This window comes from Narcine bancroftii, chromosome 8 (genome assembly GCF_036971445.1).
Source record: "Narcine bancroftii isolate sNarBan1 chromosome 8, sNarBan1.hap1, whole genome shotgun sequence".
Lineage (NCBI taxonomy): Eukaryota > Metazoa > Chordata > Chondrichthyes > Torpediniformes > Narcinidae > Narcine > Narcine bancroftii.
In genome coordinates, this window is record NC_091476.1 from 13,410,605 (window position 1) to 13,432,230 (window position 21,626).

The 21,626-nt window shown below is 38.8% G+C and overlaps 1 protein-coding gene and 1 long non-coding RNA gene across 14 annotated transcripts in view; one reads left to right on the forward strand and one right to left on the reverse strand.

Annotated features, from left to right (window-relative positions):
* Window positions 1–21,626, reverse strand: part of tenm1 (teneurin transmembrane protein 1) — an 832,896-nt gene that overhangs the window by 441,536 nt on the left and 369,734 nt on the right. The gene's annotated exons all lie outside the window — the stretch shown is intronic.
* On the forward strand, window positions 321–20,398 carry LOC138740379 (uncharacterized). The gene is made up of 4 exons (XR_011342880.1): window positions 321–448; window positions 1,920–2,040; window positions 16,059–16,103; window positions 20,121–20,398. It is a non-coding gene; the product is annotated as an uncharacterized lncRNA (long non-coding RNA).

The following is a 21,626-nucleotide window of genomic DNA, read 5'->3' on the forward strand; positions in this document are numbered from 1 at the left end:
TTTCTTTACAACATTCCACCAAACTGGTAGGAAAACCACTCCAGACGTTTATATGCATTGGTCTGGGGCACTGAAATGCTCTCATCTCATTGCTCTGAACTTCCAGGAGGATCAGTCAGTCTAAAACTGGAAATTCCTTTGGTTGTAATGAGTACTGCAGTCTGGACATTATAGCATGTGTCCAGTGCTATTATTTCCACAAGCGATTGTCATTACACTCTTCATGAGTTCCAAATCCAAAATTAATTTCAAAGCAGTGGTTAAAAAGAATGTTCCATTGTCTAAGGCAGACACCTCACAATCAGGACGGTTTATCATTGCTGTCATAAGGGTAATATCCGGTTCACTTTATAGAAACACTTGTAAAATTGGACAAAGTGGCAATAATAATTGGAGTATTTGCAGCTACTACTAGCCACATATTGTCAAGGTGCAGACCAAGACAAAGGTAGGATAGCTAGCTTACATTGCGGAGACCCTCAACAGCTTTAAAATGACATGTCCCCTATATTGACATGTAATATGAGTTGTACCCATTTGCAACAAAGAAAATAAAAATCCAGCTAAATAAATCTACAGTCAAGAATGTTGTTTCTAGGATATAAACACTACTCTTTTAAAAGGTGCCTTGCTTCTCTCATAAATATTATTTAACTCTCGATTATCGATTTCTGTTTGCTACCTTACATGCAATGTTACTCCAAGCTCTAATTTTTCCCCTTTGAAAATGGCCTCTCTCCATTCCAGCTGTTTTTATTCATCGGTTACCAAACTATCAGCTTAAATCAGATTGCATAAAATCTCCATTTCTCAAATGAAATGCTCTCAATCATACAATACTGAAAGTCATAAATAGGTGCCTCGTGCAATTTTGCCAGTGAACCAAACAAGGCAGAAAATCACATGCTCGCAGCTTTCTCCCATAGACTCATTTCACCTTTTATCAGCCAATCTGTTCCGTTTATATTTGGCACCAGCCCACTCTGCTTTTTCAGTTCATGGGCTTTGTCAATTGCTGTTGTTTCTTCAGCCATTACATTTTCTTATTCTGGAACTCTCTCCCTCATCATCTGTTCTCCCTTTGTTCTCTGTTCTGTCTTCAAAGGAACCGTATTCCCTGTCTTTGTAACCTTGTCACTACCTCAAGAGGTAGTGGTAAGGTTTTCTGAGATCTTAGGGAAAATGTCCCTCATGACTTTCGTTGGAAACTTCAGCAATAAACTGGGAGAGGAAGAAAATGGCAACAGAATAAAAAGGCAAACATTCCAAAGATCGTCTTGAATTTGTCTCCAAATTCTACTCTGCAGGAAAAGCAACAGGTTCCACGCAAAGTGTTGCACTTGAAATATCTCCGTCCTTATTTTTATTATTGAGTTTCCATAAAAGCTGGCATTTAGAACTTTCGCTTCAAACAAAAGTGATCCAAGACTTTTGGTTGGATGCAATGGTCCATTTAAAATCAGTTTGGATTTAATTTTATTTCTCCCTTTAGTAAATTACAGGAAAGCACAAAACGTACTGTTTAATTTAAGATAATTAAAAAAAGATTACAATTTTGCATCTTCTAATTGTTCCATTGATTTTAAATCTAATGTAACATAACAGCTACTTTCATGCTAGATATGAGATTTTCTATTTTATCTGAAAGATGGTAGCTAAAAGAATAGATCTGTATTTTTCCAGGTGATATCTTGAGATTCTGCAAGACAAAGCTGATTTATTTCACACTTTCTTGAAATAAATTTAGTATCTGACAGATTGGTATGCCATGATGGGTAGATATAAACTGTTATTTGGTATATTTTATGATTTCATGGTATCCCAAGCGTATAATAATGATGTCATGCATCAAATCTAATTTTAGACCAGATTTAAATATAGCTGAGAGTTAAAATATGACCTTCTCTCCCTGTCCATAGGGTGACAATAACAAGATGATATTGAATGAGAATAATCTTTGACAGGATTAATCAATTACCTTTGGAATAATCTTTAATATTCACCTGTGAAGTTGACTGGGACCTCAGTAATACTGGATTGGTATGTATTGGAGGTGTTCTGATGACAAAGACTCCATGGAACCACTCATGTATGCTATCTTTCAGATTTGTGTACCAAATCCCCAAAGCTTGTTCAAAGATAGGTTTTAAATAGTGTCTTGAAGAAGGAACGATGGATGGCCTATTTCCGTGCTGTAAACGGTTATATGGTAAGGAGAACTCAAAAGAGGACAGCTTGGCCACTGAAATCATGGCCGCCAATAATTAAATTAATGGATTACCCAGTTACCCCCCCAAAACAGTCAGCTTTGATACATTTAATAAGAAAAATGAGAGTTACTTAAAACACTGTGCTGCAATATTTATTCTAAGCAAGATTTCTCCTGAGTGTGTCAGCTGTTCATGATCCAAAGCAATTTGGACGGATCTATGGTTCTACGGAACCTTGCCCAAATAGATTGTTGGATATGCTTTCTTTTAATTCATTTACAGTAAAACTCCGGCTATCTGGTAATCAAGCATCTGGCAGCCTCAAGTAACCAGCAAAAAAAAAATTGTGGAAAATGGATAGGTAAAAAATATGGAAGTTTAAATTTTGGGTTCTTCTCCATTGGTTCGCCAATCATGAAACATGCAATCTTGAGCAACTAGAAAATTCACTTATAAAATACACCAATGCCCATAGGTTCCAGATACCAGGGGTTTTATTGTATTATAATGTCTTCTGGTTTTAAGTTCATTATTTAAATACATTTACATGCAATAAAACAAATCAACTTCCCCAGTCCCCTCAATAACAAGAGCAGCCAGTTATCTTTTGACTGACTTTACATTACCTATTTCAATGGCTTCTCCCACATTATTTGTTACACAGCTGTTGATCTTAAATGAAAATAAAATCATGCATCACTTCACCAGTTACTTCTAATTTCCAAAATGATTAACCTCATGCCTTCTGCTATTTGAACCCTATTTCACAGTGAACAATTGACTTCCTAGGTGTTTAAGTTAAACGTCATTGTGCCTTGTTCCCAGGTCCCTATTGCAACTTGGTGCTTGGATAATGACAAAACTGACTGTTTTCACTCACACCTTCTAAAACGTGCTCCAACATTCATGCTCTCGTGAGTCACAGACTGCAATAATCATTATCACTGAATCCTTTCCTCAACTACCCCTGCCCCTTCCATGCCAGGTGCTTTCAGCATCCCTTTGCTGTTTCCTTCAAAACTAAGGCGCCAGTTCTCGATGACGAAACACTGTTCCATTTAGAACATCTGCTGCTAAAAGCATACCCAGGAAAAGTAGACAAAATGTGGATGCAACATGAACTTTCCTCTTGCTGAACGCAGCAGGTTGCATTAATTAAAAGTGGACTGTATTTTTTATTTTACTCGCAGGTATACCCCAAGAGATCCTTCAATAAATTACCAATTGATGCCACTTTTAGTTTGTCTAATATTCTCTGACTGATAATAATGTTCAGACTATTTCTAATCAACACAAAAATATATCTGGGCGCCAGGAGGGCAGGAAGGTGTTTTGCTTTGATATAATCTTTGATTTTCCTTCCCTTGAGGAAATATTTTACTTTTAATTAATTGCTTTCCAGATGGCAGTGTTGGAAATATATGTGGCGTGTGATGGAGAACATTAGTATGCCATCACACTTTTCCACGAGCTGTCCTTACTAATCAAGCATTTTGGAAGGTGGACTGCATTAAGCATTTAGAGTTTCTGTGGCAATGTTTTCCCAGAAGACATTGCAAAACTACACTATATACCAGATTCCTGAAATAATAAATGTGTCTAATATTCCATGTATACACTTTATTGTGATACAGTGAAAATCCCTGTAATCTGGAATTCAAGAACCTCAAGTAACCGGCAAACAAATTGGGGAAAATTACGGAAGTTTAAAATTGGTACGCCTTGCCGTGAGTTCACCAATCCATACCACCATCTCAAGCAAATGGAAAATGCACTTGTCTGGCATCGACCAATCCCCAAAGGTGCTGGATACCAACAGTTCTACTGCATTTAAATTTATTCTCAGATGCTGAATTTTTAATTAAAAAATCATCTAATTTGTCGCTGGAAATACATCATAAATAACAAGATCCCATTTGCAGTTAGATATTTTTAGGTAGTGGCATGTGAGAAATTATGTTGATGAGCCTATCATAATATCTGTGATTTCTTTGGAATGTATCAGGGAGTCTACAATATTAATTTTAACAGGTACATGACTCCTAGACTAAACAATCACTTACATTTATAAAAATCTGTAACAAAAAGAGATGTCCTTCAAAGTCTCACCAACGGTAATTCCTATACATTTAGTACTTTTTTTCTTCTCAGTAGGTTACCAGGCATGGTTGCCAGTCTCCTGAAGTAACTTTGGTTGATCCAGCATTGCAAAGATGACTATGTAGCTGCACAGGATCTTCTGTGTATTGTGTCATTGCATCCATCAAACATCAATCAAGGAAGCCCCAAATGAACAGGGAAAATTGTGAGAGACAGTCAAGAGACTCTTCCATTCAGTGAATACTACATGGCTCAGAACATTTCCTTAAACCTAGACGTGCTTAGAAATGAAGTTGCTGACTAGGGTTCGTGTGGAACATCATTGCCTCTTTCATGCAACACACTTAGAAGTGTTCAGGATGACAAATGGAAATAGAAAGCAGAAGCCATGTGAGATAATCTGTGAGAATATTGTTTCCATGAATGGCCTGCTTTGTCACCACAACTTTTGCACTGAACTTAATCAACTTTAATCAACAATTGAATATAACTAAAGTTATTATAATACACAGAAACTCTCTTTTGATCTTGACTGCAAAATTACAGCATCAAGGGAGAGATGGCTTCAAGAAATAATGAAAATTTTCATCCAATTTAGGCAAGGTATAAATGCAAACTACGATTCCAAAGCAGAAGCTAAAGCATGTGCTTGAAAATGGCATAAATTGCCGTTATAACCCAAACAGAAGAATGGCTGTCAATTCAAAATGGCAAAATGTTTTAAATATCAGAAAAAAATGCTACGTTTCCAGAATATACAACCCAAAGTCAAGGAGGTTGATCAAATCAACTTAAGAATTAGGAATTCTTCACAGAAGGGAGGTTTTCACAGCACAAAGCCACAGAGATCAAAATACTGCAGTATCAAAGTTGGTGTGAATAATGTCGAAAAAGATTTTATATTACATTTGTACTATCAGTGGACATACTGGAAAGCAGAAAGGTTTGGCTAAATAGGTCAATGCAGAAACAAGAGGACTGACAGAAGTAGATTGCTCAATGAGAATACATTTTGAAGTTTGTTCAAAAGAGCACAGTGAATTTGAAAACATAAACAGGTGACTAATTGAAAACTTTGGGATAGGTGAAATGTTTCATGAGTCACAAATGGTCAGAAAATTGAACAGCTAGTAGTTACCGTGATTGCACGAATCACAAATATTGGAGAACTAAAACTGAACTGGAATAAGATTTGCATTATCTATGCTTTGCAATCACATGCTTGGAATATGCTAGTGGAAAAATATTAGAAATGTTCTCAGATACCCACATGAATATTACATGTTATAATACCCATGCTTTATTTAAATTCAGATGCAAAGCCAAACACTAAGTTTTGACCACTCCCATATGGATTTGCAAAAGTGAAAATGAACGGGAGTCTGAGTCAAAGCAAGCTGAGTTGTAAATGAGCAAGACTAACTGCAGTCCTAAGTCTTTGACTAGTCAAGGTGACATTGAACTAGGAAGTTGATGATTCCTGCATAATAAGTCCATTACCTATCTCACAAGATCTATGTGGAGAAGTGGAAGGGGAAGACATTTTCACCGAACTAGATCTGTATATTCCGGCTGAATGCAGAGACGTGAAGTTAATGACATTTTATAGTGGACAGTCATGAGCTTCAGAATTGTAAATAAATCAACCTTCATGTGTGAGATCAAAATGAAAGCTACAATTAACAAGATTCTACAAATACAATATTGTCCACATGATCAGGCACTGGTCCAGTAACCAGAAGAAAATCATTTAATATGAGAAGTCTTCAGTTGGCTACCCAAACACAATGTAAGGTTCAAGAGAAGAAAAAGTTTAACCTGCTGGATATGGAATCAAATGGATTGGATGCAGTCAACATAAAGATGGGTGCAATTATCATGGCAAGAATTATAAAAACATTACAGATCTTGGTGTAGGTACATTCTGAACTTCGCAGGACTACCAAAACCATTACATCAGTTACTGAGGAAAGACAATGGATCTAAATGAAAATGAGTTATGAAAAAAAAGTCTGTCAATTCACTCAAATGTAATGCGCATGTTTCGAATGATGGCGTGCAGACATGAGTCATGTAATAGATGATAGAGAGGATGAAAAAAATTGTACTCACTCATATCATGGACCTTGACAAAGAATACAAGAAACTAAGTTCAAGGTTGAGAAAATAAAAATAATTGGAATTGCTTTTGGAATGGAAAATATCATCAATTCCTACTGGACAGACTTTGATCAGTCAGCATATTCGTTCATCCTCATACTGCCAATAGCTGGGTGGAGATTGAAATGAGCTTATCTTAGCATAATTACACCTCCAGGTGTAGAACTTTGAAACAAGAAGTACTTGCAGATGCACTGTCAAGATTACCAAAAGAGAATTCAAACACCATGTGAAAGAATAATCATTTGGAAAATACAAGATCATTTATAGGTCACAGTAATAGATAGCTGAGAAGACACAAAATGCTATTATATCCAACCAAGTACAAGACAAGGGTTCAAAATATGGACTGAGTCAGATGATGATCCTGATCATGAGATTGTTGACACAGCAAAGTTGTGTTAAACAAGGACACAGTGTTATCAAACCAAGCATATTGAGGTTACCGATTTTGGAAAAGCTTCACAATAAATATTCTGGTATCATGAGAACATAAGGACTTGCCAGAAGTTTATTTATTCATCTGGGTTGGATTGATGGATTGAAGAGCTTATGGATAAGTGTGTTATCCATCAAGATTGAGGATCAAGTCAACAATGGCAGCTTCACATTTTGGAAATGGTCAATTTTGGAAACCTCACCAAAGAATGCACATTGATTACTGTAAGAAAAGGTTAATAATTTCTTAGGATTCATATATAGTCATTTGAAATGGATTGAAGTGGAACAATCAAGTTCTGTGCTTCAGCAGATTGAAATCAATTTTCTCATGTCACCACTTTTCTAGAAGACAATCCTTATAATAATCCTCAGTCTTGTTCACTATGATTGTGAGAAATATGGAAAACAATGATTTTAAGTGCAATTGAATGCAGTATATCAAAGAGACTGAGGGAAACTATATAAAGGTTACATCTGTAAATAATGAACTGAGTGAATTATTCCTTATCAAAAATTGTGCTCTCTATGTTTAACGTGTGTGTGCAGTTTGGTCAGAGAAAGAGAAACAGATGAGGTGCAAGTGTTTTAACGGATCTCTAGGTCTCTCAGTAAGTGGTTCTCAACTTTTTTCTTCCCACTCACATACCACTAAGTTTTTCCGTTGACACAGAGTGCTCTGCGATTAGTAATGGATTGCTTACTTAATGGGGGTGTTAAGAAAAAGGTTGAAAGCCAATGTTTCATTGTACCTAATTGACTCATTATGTGCACAGTTTCATAACACCAAAGGAAATAGACCAATGACAATTTTTATCAAGCAAAATATTTCAGTAACAATTGAGTCTAGAGCAGTGATTCTCAACCTTTCCCACTCCATTACCACCTTAAGCAATCCCTTACTAATCACAGAGCACCTATGGCATAGGGATTACTTAAAGTGGTATGTGAGTGGAAAGGAAAAGGTTGAGAACTACTGCCTATGTAATTAATTATATTCTTGGAACTATGAACATTTAAAATATGAATTGATGCAATGGGTGATCCAGTTCCCCAGTGAGACCCAAAATTGTGTTATGTGTTAGGATATCTCTCACTGTGCAATAGACTATCAAAACCAAGATGCTTAAAGTAGAAATGCAATTTATTTCCATAAAATGAATAAGAATTAAAGATCATGGACTATGTAGGTCCTGGCAGGTTCTGTAAAACCATTTGGAGCAGGGGCAAGTGGCATTAAGAACTAACAGGTCAGCCTAAGATAATGGATAGCAGTAGTTTGGATCCAGCCTTCTGCTGACTTCAACAATCAGTCGGCCTATCGTCTGACTATAAACTGTCGAGGAAATGGAGGAATGACTAAGCTGATCTTGTGACAGTTGAAGGTGATGGCTTGGCTCAGGCAACATGAGGACTTGCCAAAGATTGTACTCACAACTTTCAAACAACTTTTAAAATCTCGTGCAGTTCTCAGAGTCTGGATGCATTTAAATTTAAAGTTCAGATTTATTGTCAGTGTACATACATGATACCACATACGCCCTTGAGATTCTTTTTCCTGCAGGCAAGGCAGAATTACCACTTATTGGCAGTGCAGGAAGCTGTACTCAAGAAGATATGTGTACATGTTAACAAATAACAAATTTACAAGTCCAATCGCAGATACACACCTCCACCATTCACCTGCAGGTAAGGAAATTGGAGGCAAGCTGAGAGTACTTGTACTGTAGTGCTAATGGAGGAAGGTAGAATCCATTTCAACAACTGGACAGGAATTTCTACACCTCTATCCCATCTCATGATGGCCAAGGATCTTTCACTTCTTCCTTAAAGTGCCATTGAATTTATTATCATATTTAATTCCATTTTCTTCCTCAGATCAAAAGTTTCCCAAAGTGATTCTGCTCAAGTGTAGGCTTTGCCTGTCTCTGTTCAATGTGTGGAACAGTCCTTTTTTCTGTTCATTCGGGTTCTCTCTCTTCTCATTTTGCTGCCTGTTTTGCTACTCTTGTATACAACTTTGCATTCAATTTTCATCCTCTCTCATTCATTTTCCCCTCGACGATCCCTGTCTCTACCTTCCACTTTTCAAACTCCATCTACATTTCAGGGGATAACTAGTGTCAAGATGGTTATAAACTTTCAGACGTCTCCATCCATTTTGACTACATTTCCATCTAGTAAAAGACTCATCTACTTTTCTTATTTCTCAAACCCTATTGCATTCATCCTGATGACATCTTCACAAAAGTACTTCTTAACTGGATGTTTCCAACCATTTGGGTGCATTTCATTCCTTTTCTTGGATTTATTTTCATCTATCCACAACCTATATGCACTTTTCCATGGGAGTGAAAAATCACAAATTTGACAAATTCATCAGATGTGGACCTAATGTCTGCAACATGAGTTTATTGAACAGAGACATTGACAGGAAATTGTGATAAATCATATTTACATCTCATGTCTGCTGAAAACACAACCATCAGTTGTTTGATAATTGCACATGATTAAAACCACTTGATTTAAAGCTTGAACATAAAAAGGGACCCTCATACATGAAGAATGAGTTGAAGCAAGTTTTGGCATCTGAAAATTACAGAGAAAAAACTCAAAGTCAATTCTGCGAATGTCCTGCTATATATTTTTGAACCATTAGAATTGTGTGTAAATACTGCAAACCAAATTATGTCAGTGGTCTTTGCCAATTCAAGAGCCTTCAGATTGTTTTATAAGAAGATTATAGACTGCAACTGCGACTTCTTGCAGAGATTCAGTCAGTTTTCAGCATAGATTTGCAAAGAGCTCTATCATTTGAATTAAAATTACTCAGTCTCCAGATGAGTAAATTGGGGCTCTTTTGCTGGTTTGGAAGTTGGCACAAATGCTCATGCATTATTTTACCGATCAAGAAGGCCCCACCTCTTCCACTGACTTGCACTAAATTTTCCCATGAGCTGAGACAAGCAAATTCTGGAAATGTTCATGTGACTCCTCCTCCCATGTAAACTTCCACTGATCCTTGGCTATCAGGAATACAATGTGAGGGACTTTTAGATTGATATTCTCAGAGAAACAACATTTTCTGACTGTCATTTTTTCTTATTGTCAATGCCTAATTATTGTCTTAGTTCTCTTCTGTGAATTGTTCAATCATCTTGATGTCCAATCCTGTCTGACAATTATCAGGTCTAAGTTCTCCCATGTGACATTTATAATGTAATTACATAAAATTTCTTGATTTTCTTAAGTTGTTAGCCTGTCAGTTTTAAAGGCTAATGACTGTTAGAGTGGCAGATTGCGATTTTAAATGCACAGTTAACCAATTTGTTGCAAACAACACACTGTGGAATTTCAGATTCAATGTACCATGTTTGATGGCACACAAGACCCATAGGCATATAAGACACCCCCCCCCCCCCCCCCATTTCAGCAGGGAATATTAAGAATTTTTTAGTGTATTTACAGGTAAGTTGAATGGTTTTAATTTAGTTCCCACTCACTTTGCTGTGTGGCTTTTCCTCAGCAGGCCGCCCAGCTCCAGGACCCCCATGGCAATCCGTGGGTGTTGGCAATGTTGGCGAATGGGTTCCTCCTGCATCTCTTGCACTGCTGGCAGGGTTGCTCCGTTCAGCCTTTTTACCGGGAGAAGAGAGCGGTGGCTCCGGAAAGCACAGGCCACCTGAGTTAAGCTGTCTTCCAAAGCTGCTGGCCCACTTCGTGGACAGCCACAGCACCTCTGCAGGCTTCTTGAGCTGGGCAAGTAGCCAGTGACCTACTTAGCGGCCATTGTGGCAACACCAGCTGGGACAGCAATACTGGGTATTGCTGTCCCTCCCTCCGATACCAGGGCCAGGCAGCAATTCCCGGCGAATATTGGGGAATCCCTTCCTTCCTGATGCTGGGACCAGGTGGCAACACTGTGCAGACAGCGGGAGATCTCTCCCTCACTGATGCTGAGCCATGCAGTGAAAATGATCAGTCGGCGTTACTCACCATTATCACTCTAAATTCAATTTTGCATATAATTATATGCCATCAAATACACTAATCCATCTCTCTCTCTGATGCATGCTCCCCAAGATATCAGTGCGCTTACATTTCTGGTCAGCTCTCTGACCTGGATAATGAATGGAAATAAATAATTCAGGAATAAAGGAAGATCTGGCTTTGCTGTTCAAAGATTCATCTATATCCACCAACAATCATTCTGTGCTGAAAAAAATACGAAGGTAAAACAAGGATTGATTTTCACCTTCCTTGAATTATTGGAAGCGCGGCTGATAGGAGACCATCTCTGGCTTGGTACCCTGCAATTAGATCAATAGCTTTTTGGAAAATCTGGCAGAGTTTTGGGCTACTTGAATCAGGCCAGTCATTGTATTGACTTTGAAAACCATTGTGATGGTTACAGAAATTTGTAACCAATGCATAAATAAACTCTGGTCTCACAAAAGAAAAAAAAATCTCATAGGAATACAGCCAGGTTTCATATATGAACCATCACAACTTGAATTTGTCCATATGTCCTAGCAGACCTTTCAGATTAAACCACAGAGCCCCTGACATGTAATACCACATGTCTTGTCTGGTCTTTCCAAATATGGATAGAGATGAGAGATCGACTTGCTAAACCATCCTGAATGTTGTCAAATGCAGGTCTCTCTGCCCAGATTATCCTTTTGTAACCAATCACAGCCCAATCAATAAGCTCTGCTGCTTTAGAGAAATGGAACGGATGCTGATGCAACATTAGCTTGAATACACAGAGATGCTAGAAGAAGTCAACAGATCTCACAGCTTAAGATATATCATCCATGTTTTGAACCTGAGCTCTTCTTCAAAGTAAATCAGGCAAGTGTCTGAGTTAAAAGGCTTTAGAGAAGGGGGAAAAAAAGTGCAGGAGATGGAGCGCAGATGAACAGACAAAAGATGATAATTGGATATGTCTAGGATAGGAGAGGAAAGATGAGAATTAGTAGGGGGAAGGGGGTAGCTCTGTGAATGCAGATCCAGATGAAAGAGAGACAGAACTAGCAATAAAGAGAAATGGGGATATATTGGGGGAGGGGGTGGAGCTAGTGAAAACCCGAGAAGTCAATATTAATACCGTTGGGTTGGATGGTGCCAGAATATGAGGAATTCCTGCATTGGATTGTGACCATTGTGTGGTCATTTTAATTGACCCGTGCCTGGGTTTTGGAAGCATCATGGAAGTCACACTTGCTTTTCCTCTATGCAAGGAAAAGGGGAATTGTGACAACCATTCGCATGAAAGGACATTTCTTTGGAAGAAACTCGACTAGTCTGTTGAAAACTCATGAATCTTGGACACTCAGTCTCTCTCACTTACTTCTGATTACTTCGGTCTATCTGTTTAAAAGTCTGCTTTTCAACAATGAAGTTCTAAGCCTGAACTTTGGAATTACTGTTTAGAATTATGCCTTAGCTATTATGGTTTGGTTATTCTACACATACACACACATATTTGCTCATAATTGGGATTAAGTTTAGCTAAGTTGTGATATTATTAATAGTTATTAACAAATATTTTGTTTTAAAAGAAAAACAATAAGTCTCTTGGTGAATTTCTATTGCGGCTGGTCTGCGACGTAACATACATCTTTACCTCCTATGGACTTTGCGAGAACTGCTGAATTTGTCCAGCATTTCTGTGTTTTCAATGTAATCACAGCATCTGCTGATTTATATGTTTTGCAGCATTGTTTTGCAAGCTTTAAAAGTAAAATAAAAGAAACAAAACCATCTGCCTGAGGTTTTGTTGTTTATACTTGCAATCTTCAACTTGTAAAATCTCCATTCATAAATTGGCCAAGGCATAGTTTGACATGCAAATACTCAATCATCAGATTCTCCACTGCTAATTGCAATCCTTCACCTTTTGGCATAATAAGTTTATCCTATTCAGTATGATGTCTACTACCAGCAGATAATCACACATCATTAAGTTAAGTGCAAATAGTCAGAGCGATCTTTTTTTAAAATGACATTCTTCTTCACATCTCCATATCCTTTTGAATACCTTCCTTCAGCTTTCTAAAAATTATTCAATTTATTGGATTAGAATCTCTCAGACATGATGGAGATCGGCTTGCTTTTCCATCCAATTTATTTACATCTTGATTTCTCAAAAGAAGTGTAAAGAGATGTAAAATTATTCAGCCGTTTGCATCAGAGCACGTCCTATCATGCCAAGGCTCCAGTAAATAAGTCAAGATCATCAATTTTTCCTGTAACTATTAATGTCCCAAGGTGCCTCATCAAGTTGAAGTAAGACCTGCAAATGCCAAATATATTTATTTCATTTAATACACATGAGGTTACCAGCAACCTTCCCATGTCCGTGAATGAGTGAGATAGAGAGAGGGGAAGAGGAGACTGTGGTTTAAAAAAAAATTAAAACATAGCTTTGGCCATACATTGCAGTTCTTACAAAACCAAAAAAAATATATTGGAAATGCTCAGCAGAACAGCAGGGAAAGAGGGCTAATGTTTTGGACTCAGAGCAATGGGTTTCTATCAGAATGGAGTTAAGACCAGGCAAAGGACCTTTCAAGTTCCTGCCTAGCTTGCTGTATAGTTTCAGAGTTTGTTGTTTCACCATCATTTTTCCAGCATTTGCTTTTTGATTTTTGTACTACTCCATTGTAAGGGTCAAACAATAGATAATTGTGTGTGCAAGCAGTGACTAGATGCTCCCTCTCCACTCAACACGTTTATGGGGAAAGATTTTCAGTCGTCAAACCAGCTACCAAAGCCAGTCGGTGAGTAGAGCAGGCTACATTCATTGAAACCATTCATCTGTGGCATTTGAATCTCAACCAGTTCGGCAACTTCAGTTCAGAATTTTCAGAACTGGCTTTATTTTATTTTTATTTAGACATACAACACGGAACAGGACCTTTTGGCCTCTGACCCCGTGTTGCCCAATTCCACTCAATTAACCTACAGCCCCGGTATGTGTTGAATGTTGGGAGCACTCTGAGGAAACCCATTCAGACGCAAGTAGAACATACAAACACCTGACAGACAGAACCTGATTTCGAACACCAGTCACTGGCACTGTAACAATGTTGCGGTAACCCCCGCTACATTAACCATGCTACCCCAGCTGAGGATTTACAGCAATTTCTATTTAAAAAAAAATAAATTCTGGGATATCGTCAGAGTTCTAACAATTTGCATGCTCAACTTATTTAATGAAAATCCTGAAGCTGGATGGCTTTCTTCCTCTCCAGATGATTCAGCTGGAAAATGTTGAATCCAGACTTGGCAGCAATAGACTATCCATCTGGGCACTTTACAGATGCAAAGGAGCAGACAAACTGACTTTCCTCATGTTGCATGAGGCAGAGTGGGCTGTGAGAAGGGATAAGGTCTCAGAAGAACAACAGCCCCTTATGGGGGAAATTGGATGCCAAGCAAAATATTGTTGATCATATATTTTTATCATTTATTTTAATTTAAATGTTTAATTTGATTTTTTTAGTGTCCAAATGCCCTTGTTTGTGACAAATATTTTAATTAACATGTAATCATATTGCCAGCCTTACTAGCCCATGAATCTGGGGAGGGGGAAGTGACAAACCAGCTATCAAACCCAGTAGGTGAGTAGAGCAGGCTACATTCATAAAACCATTCAACTGTGGCAATTGGCTCCACCAAAGTATTGAGATCAGGAAGTTGTCACTCCAAGCGACACTGGAATAAAGAACAATTCTGGGATAAAGATAGCCCTGTCGATTAAGCACTTTTAACTTTTTTGTTGCAATTCTGGCTGACAATTTTTAAAATGTTGGGCACGCAGCACAATCTTTCAGATACAACATAAAACTAATTACTATTCGTAGTGAAAGACTCCACCACAAACAGGTTAACAGGTCAATTATCACATGATTGCTGCATTATTTTCTTTGTCAAGCAGTTACTATTTTAAATAATAACATTAGCCATGTTTCAAAAATTGCTAATTTTACCGGAAGTTTTTGAGATTTTTTTGAAAGAATTAGAATTGAATTTTTATGAATCCAATGTCCTATGAAGCTACATAAAATGGTTTTGAGAGTCTACAATCAAAGATTAAAGAGTTTCTTACACACACACACACACACACACACAAAGTATTATTGTTATTTCTAAATTTTGGAGAGATTGATAATTTAAAGAGCATTTTTGTATGAGTCAATCATCAGATTGTCCACCAAGAATTTAATAAAATAACTCAGTTGGAAATCTTTCATTTCTTAATGCCTTTTCTCTCAGTATATTGATGAGTTATTAGGTTTTCTCATGGGCAATCAATTGAGCTCATTCTTGATTACTGGGCAATGGAACCTGACCCAGATTCAAGAATAGATTTTTTTAACTTCTGTGAGACTTTAAAACTCTAATTGATGAAAATTATTTGCGTGGGATCAAAAATGTATTTTTTTTTTACAATTCATCAGTGGATTCTCTCCCAGATTGTTATCCCTGGGTTTTTGCTTTGGAATTCATAATCACATTATTTCTTGCTGTTTTTTTTTGTGTGGCTGACAAGCAACATCAGTAAATTTATGTGAGGTGTGTATGAGCAGCGCTGTGTGTCAGCTGTGATTCAGTTGGTGGTAATCTCACCTCTGAATCAGAATGGAATGTTGTGCTGTTGGAAGCTCTGGGTTTTGGGTGAGATGTTGAGCGAAGGACCCATCTGCTCATTCAGATTGATGGAAAAATAATCCTCTGAACTCTTAAAGAAGACGAGGGAGTTCTGCCCTGTAATCTTACGTCACTCTTAAGTAATTTCTATGCCAATCCATGTAAAAATACATTATCACTTTGCTGGTTTGGGATATTATTATTCATCCAATTTCCTCCATTGTATCTGCAACTATATTTCAGAAATATTTAATTGCCTGTAAAGTGTTGAGGTCATTTCTGAAAGGAACACAAAAGATGCTATGCAAATACAAGATTTTGCTTTTAAATGGTTCAACTTCTATAGTCCATTTTATCATCGGGAATTGTGTTTAAACCACAGCTGGAGGAAGAATTCCCATCACACTGTGTAATTCATGGCAAGGATCCATGGTATTTTTCCTTGGATAACTGTTGCCAAACAAAAATTTACAATTATTCCTTCTCTTCCAGAAAGATTACACAAGCAAAATAGATCACAGCTATCGAGCGATTTGTGTGAGTTCGTCTCTCATGAGTTACTTGCCCTCTCTCTGGCTCATCATCCATTTATTATTTATAAGTGCACTGCATAATTAAATGTGTGCGTGTGCTTTTTTCATTGGGCATCCAGTTCTTTCATAACATTTTCTTCCAATATGATAAATGTAAATGCGAACTATTTGTAGTGGTATCAATTAGACCTGACAGACTGGAAGTCGAGATTGATAGACATTAATCGCTATAAACTCAAAGGCTTAGCTTCCATGTTGTTGGCATGATTCTAAGGCAGTACTGAGGGAGGGGATTGGGTGGTTCCGGAATCCTGAAGGGGAGGAGTTACAATATCGGGGGGGGGGGGGGAGGAAACCAGGACAATGCATTTATTACAGTGTTCCACCACACTATTATAATTAGAAAATGCTTTAATGTTCACTTTTACCTTTTCCCTTCCTTTACAAGGTTAAAAAATAAAATAACAAATGAGTTTTTTTTCCCTTTAATATGCACTTGGGGCCATCCGAATCAAAAGGAATGAGTTGAACTGCAGTTATCAGTCTAGGATAGAAAACTCTCCTTGGACTAGATACTGCTCATGTGTACTCAGCGGATGACCCAGAGTAATGGATCGCAGAACAGAAAACAAACCAGAAGGAAGTGATAAAAAGACAAAATGCTGGAGAAACTCAACAGGTCGAACAATGTCCTTTATGTAGCAAAGGTAAAAATACATAATCAACGTTTCGGGCTTGGGCCCTTCCTCAAGGAATGAAAGAATGCCAGGAGGTGTCTGAACAAAAAGGTAGGGGGAAAGGGGGGTCGGGTGGCAAGGGCAGGAGATGATAGGTGGAGAAAGGAGGGAGGGGACAGCAGCAATGAGGGGGAAGAGGGATGGTTGGGTGGCTAAGGAGGAAGGGAGGGCTGAACTAGAAAGACTGGAAAGGCAGAGGGGAAAGAAAAGGTGAGCAAGTTTAGCAGGAAGTCTATGTCAATGCCATCAGACTGGGGAGTACCCAGATGGAAAATAAGATGCTGTTCCTCCAATCTGCAGGTGGTCAGGGTGGAATAGAACATAAGGCCTTGGACAGACGTGAGCTTGGGAGTGTGACTCAGAATTGAAGTGGTTGGCTACTGACAGGTCACTGTTGCTGTGGACAGAGAGGAGATGCTGAGCAAAACGAATGCCCAATTTGTGGCCAGTTTCATCGATGTAGAGAATGGCACAAAGGGAACACCGGATACAGTAAATAAATCTTTTGGATGTACAAGTGAAGTGTTGCTTCACCAGAAAGGCCTGTTTCGGTCCCCGGACCATGGTGAGGGAGAAGGTGTGGGCACGTATTGCACCTCCTACGGCCACAGTGGAAGGTGCTGAAGAGGTGCGGATAAGCAGGGAGGGATGAGTGCACAAGGGAATCACAGAGGGAGTGGTCCCTATGGAAGGCCAAAAGGGAAGGAGAAAGAAAAATGTGTCTGTTTGTGGGATCCTGTAGTAAGTGCCAGGAATTCCAGAGCATGATGTGTTGGATATGGTGACTGGTGGGGTGGTAGGTGAGGATGAGGCGGATTCAATGTTTGTTGTAGTTGGGGGCAGAGGAATGGAGGGGGTCAGGGAGGACGAACGAGAAATGGAAGAGTTGCGGGTGAGGTCTGAGTCAATAGTGGTGGAAAGGAAGGCACATTTGTGGAAGAAGGCAGCCATTTCAGAATATCTGGACTGGAAGTCATCTGAGGATCAGATGCAGCAGAGATGGAGAAATTGAGAGAAGGGTGTGAGGAAGTGTAGTCCAGGTAGTTGCGGGAGTTCCACGGTTTATAGTATTTGTTGGTGGAAAGCTTGACTCCTGAGATGGAGGAAGAGAGATCCAGAAAGGAGGGAGTGTTATCAGAGATGGACCAGGTGAGTTTAAGATCAGGGTGGAAGTTGGCTGCAAAGTGGATGAAGCCTGCAAGCTCATCGCGAGTGCATGATTCAGCTTCGATGTAGTTGTCTATATACCAGAGGAAGAGTTGGTGGTCTTGCCTGTGTAGGCTTGTAGCATGGATTGCTCCACAAAACCCACATATAGGTAGGCATAGCTGGGACCCATGCGGGTACCCATGGTTACTCTGATAATTTGGTTGAAGTGAGATGAGTTAAAGGAGGTTATTTTGAGTGAGGACAAGTTCTGCCAGGCAGAGGAGGGTGGTGGTGGAGGGTCCAGGAAGAAGCGAAGTGCTTTCAGACCTTCTGTGTGGTGGGATGAAGGTATAAAGGATTGGACATCCATAGTGAAGATGAGGCAGTCCGGTTAGGAGAATCTGAAGACATTGAGAAGATGGAATGCATGTGAGGTGTCACAGATATAGGTGGAATGGACCAGGGGAGAAAAGATAGAGGCTTATTTAGTGCATCCTGTGCTCCATTTTTGGCCTTCTCTACAGCCCCTTTCACACTTGGAAGTGATCCCAGGAATCAAACGCCAATCTGTCTTTAAAATGGCAAGTGTCAAAGCACAATCAGCTCAACGCCAGCGTTATATATCACCTCACGTTGGGGATTGAATGCCTCAACCCCTAGTACATCCCCAGCATCTGCAGACACCAGCCTTGCAATCAGGCAAGTGTGAAATGGGTAATTGCCTTGTGGGATTGAAATGTCCCAAGTTTTTGCATGAGTGTAGGAAGAAAAGATTAAAATGAAGGGAAAACTGCCATGGGAAAGTTGGAATGTGGGGGGGGGGTGCGGGGGGGGGGGGGGGGAGAGAGAGAGAGAAAAAGAGGGATGAAATAAATATCAATAAATTGCAATGTTAAAGTGTGGAAAAATTGGTAGCGCTATAGCGCACAATTTATAAATACCATGGGGCAAAAAGCAACGGTAGACCTTACTTCCCAGAATGTTGTGTGGCAGAGAAACCCCTCTATAAATGCTTCATTTATGAAGCCTGGCATATAGCCCTTTCTCTGCCACATGGAATTCTGGGAGGGCAGGTCCGCCATCACTTTTTCTCATGATATTTATAAATTATACGTGATAGCGCTATCAACTTTCCCAACCTGTTTAATAATTGTCCGCTATTGCTATTTATTGCTCACACTTTCTTGCGGTCCCTTATAAAGGATTATATAGATTGGCACAACAGCAGGGGCTGAAGGGCTCATACTGTGCTGTACATAAAGCTTAATTATGCTATAATTAGGCATGATTAATTCTGTTCAAATGTAAAATCATAATACATTGATCAGGATTTAGAGCAGGTCCACCATCGCTCAATGCGTCGTGATGTCACTGGTAGAAGGTAGAACAGTCCTAATGCCTGGGATGGCTCCTTGCAAGTGTGAATATGTGCAGTGTCCCAGTTAGTAGTGGTCAAGTGTGAAAAGCCTTTCCAGTTCTCTCCTACCTTCCCCTTAGCCACCCAGCCATCCCTCCTTCCCCTCCCTCCTCCCTGCCTTTGCCACCCCCCTCTCCCCCTATCTTTTTGTTCAGATGTCTGCTAGAATTCCTTCATACCTTGATGAAGGGCAAATGTCGGTTATGTTGTTTTACCTTTGGTGCAGCTTTTTGTGCTTTTATTTCAACCACAGTGTCAACAGATTTTCGTGATTTACTTCAGAAGGAAGTGATAGGACACTTTAGTTTCTTTTATCCTTCTGATTTATCCACATTAGATTTTTTATACGTAAAATAGTTTACAACATGAAAGCTATTGCACACCAAGTTTTAACTTTAAGATTCTACTGAATTTTGCCAGTGATTTTAACCAGGTTTCAGGTTTTACCAGCTGAGTATGCAACTTAACCTATTAGCTCATCCCCCCCTACCTAAGTTCTCCTCAAATCCAGAGAGAAGTATAGAGATATGCAGGAGATTGTCAGCAAAATTGTTCTTTTATTTTTGTTTTAGAATAATTTTACAGACTGTTGAAACTTTATTTGAAGTTCACTTAAAAAAAACTCAGACTTTTAAAACCTATTCAAATCACTGACAACTTTCATGGATTGCAAGGTCTCCCACGTCAAGATGTCAAAGATTGTCGGTGTTCATTTTAGGAGTTGTGATCTCGTCACTTTGCCTCCTGGGTCCCAGTCATCATCTGGACTACACTGCATGCCTCCAGTACGCTGAGAACCAGCTCTCCAAACGTGCCGGTTTGGACCCAGCAAGTGCAAACGTGAGTCAACTGCATCCAACAATTCCTGGCAGTGAGCTCGCTACATTTTGATTGAGTTCAAGTGATTTTCATTACTGTATTAAATTACTGCATTAATTTCTAATTTGATGTAATTAGATATTTAGTCATTTTGGAATAAATCTCAATGCAACCCTCTGTCTGGTATTGGGTCATATGTCCTTGGAACCACAATCTGAAGCAAAAGTCCATAGATGCATCACAGTACACTGGCAATTCAACTCATTTCCAAACAACTTCCTCCATTACTTGATAATTAAATAAAAAAATTACCTGCTCTCCATAAGAGCAAATGAGTTTAATCAGGCCATAATACACTCAAAGCAACATCTACGGAAAGGAAATAACTTTCCAAAGATACTCCTAACGCACTGAATATTTGCAGAAAGTTGTACTTTTATTTTATATTTCTATCATGTGCAGCTTTTAAAAATATAGTTTAGTTTGGTCGATATTGAGCCAGCATATCTCAGCTGTCGTGGTCTGTAGAGACGAAAATTGGCCTCAGCCACCAGTGAATCAGGCATTAAAGAGAAGATGTTGGCTTGAACAGATCAGGCATAATCAGAATCAATAGCTAGATTGGCTTGAGGGGCCAAGTAGACAACTCTTGATGCTATTTTCTAATAGTTGTACACGTCATGAGGAGAGAAGAAAACAGATTGTAGCACTTGATCACCAACCAGCTTCCATGTGCAAGTTTGTGAATATATTCATTGTGAATGTCAGGTGAAGACAAGAATAGAATGCAGTTACACTCATTCCCTTCCACTGCAGTTTTAAGTGCGCATTATATTTTGATTGCTTTTAAACAGGTGCTACTTTTTAATTATCTGAATGGATTTTAGCAGCTTCAAAATACCACAGATCATCGGAGACCGAAAAACATGGGAAATGTCTTGGATAGCACACACTATCAGGGTAGTGGGGTAGCAGATGAACAAGGTTTTCACTTCCAATATTCCACTTCCACTGGACCCGACAGTTGAATAATCTGTTTACACCTATTGATAATTGACCCTTTTGAAAAAAAAATCCACAGAACTGAATGACAGTGTAGAAGCAACACTGAGCAAGCAGCAAAGTGGAGAAAATAACTGAGTAAGACATATAAAATATAAACTAGACTTATTTATCCTACATAACAGAAGATGGATCACTCAGTCAGCATTCAGCAAGCATGGAACATAAAAAAAATCAAAGAAGTGTCACTCTACGCTAAAAATATAAGAATTTCAAAGCAAATTGTACCCAAAAGAAATGTTGTGCTTGGCTTTGAATCAATTTATCATATTGTCTTCATTATACGTGACTCAGAAGTTAAATCTTTAACATGACAGGCTCTATTTCTATTGACACAGAGATA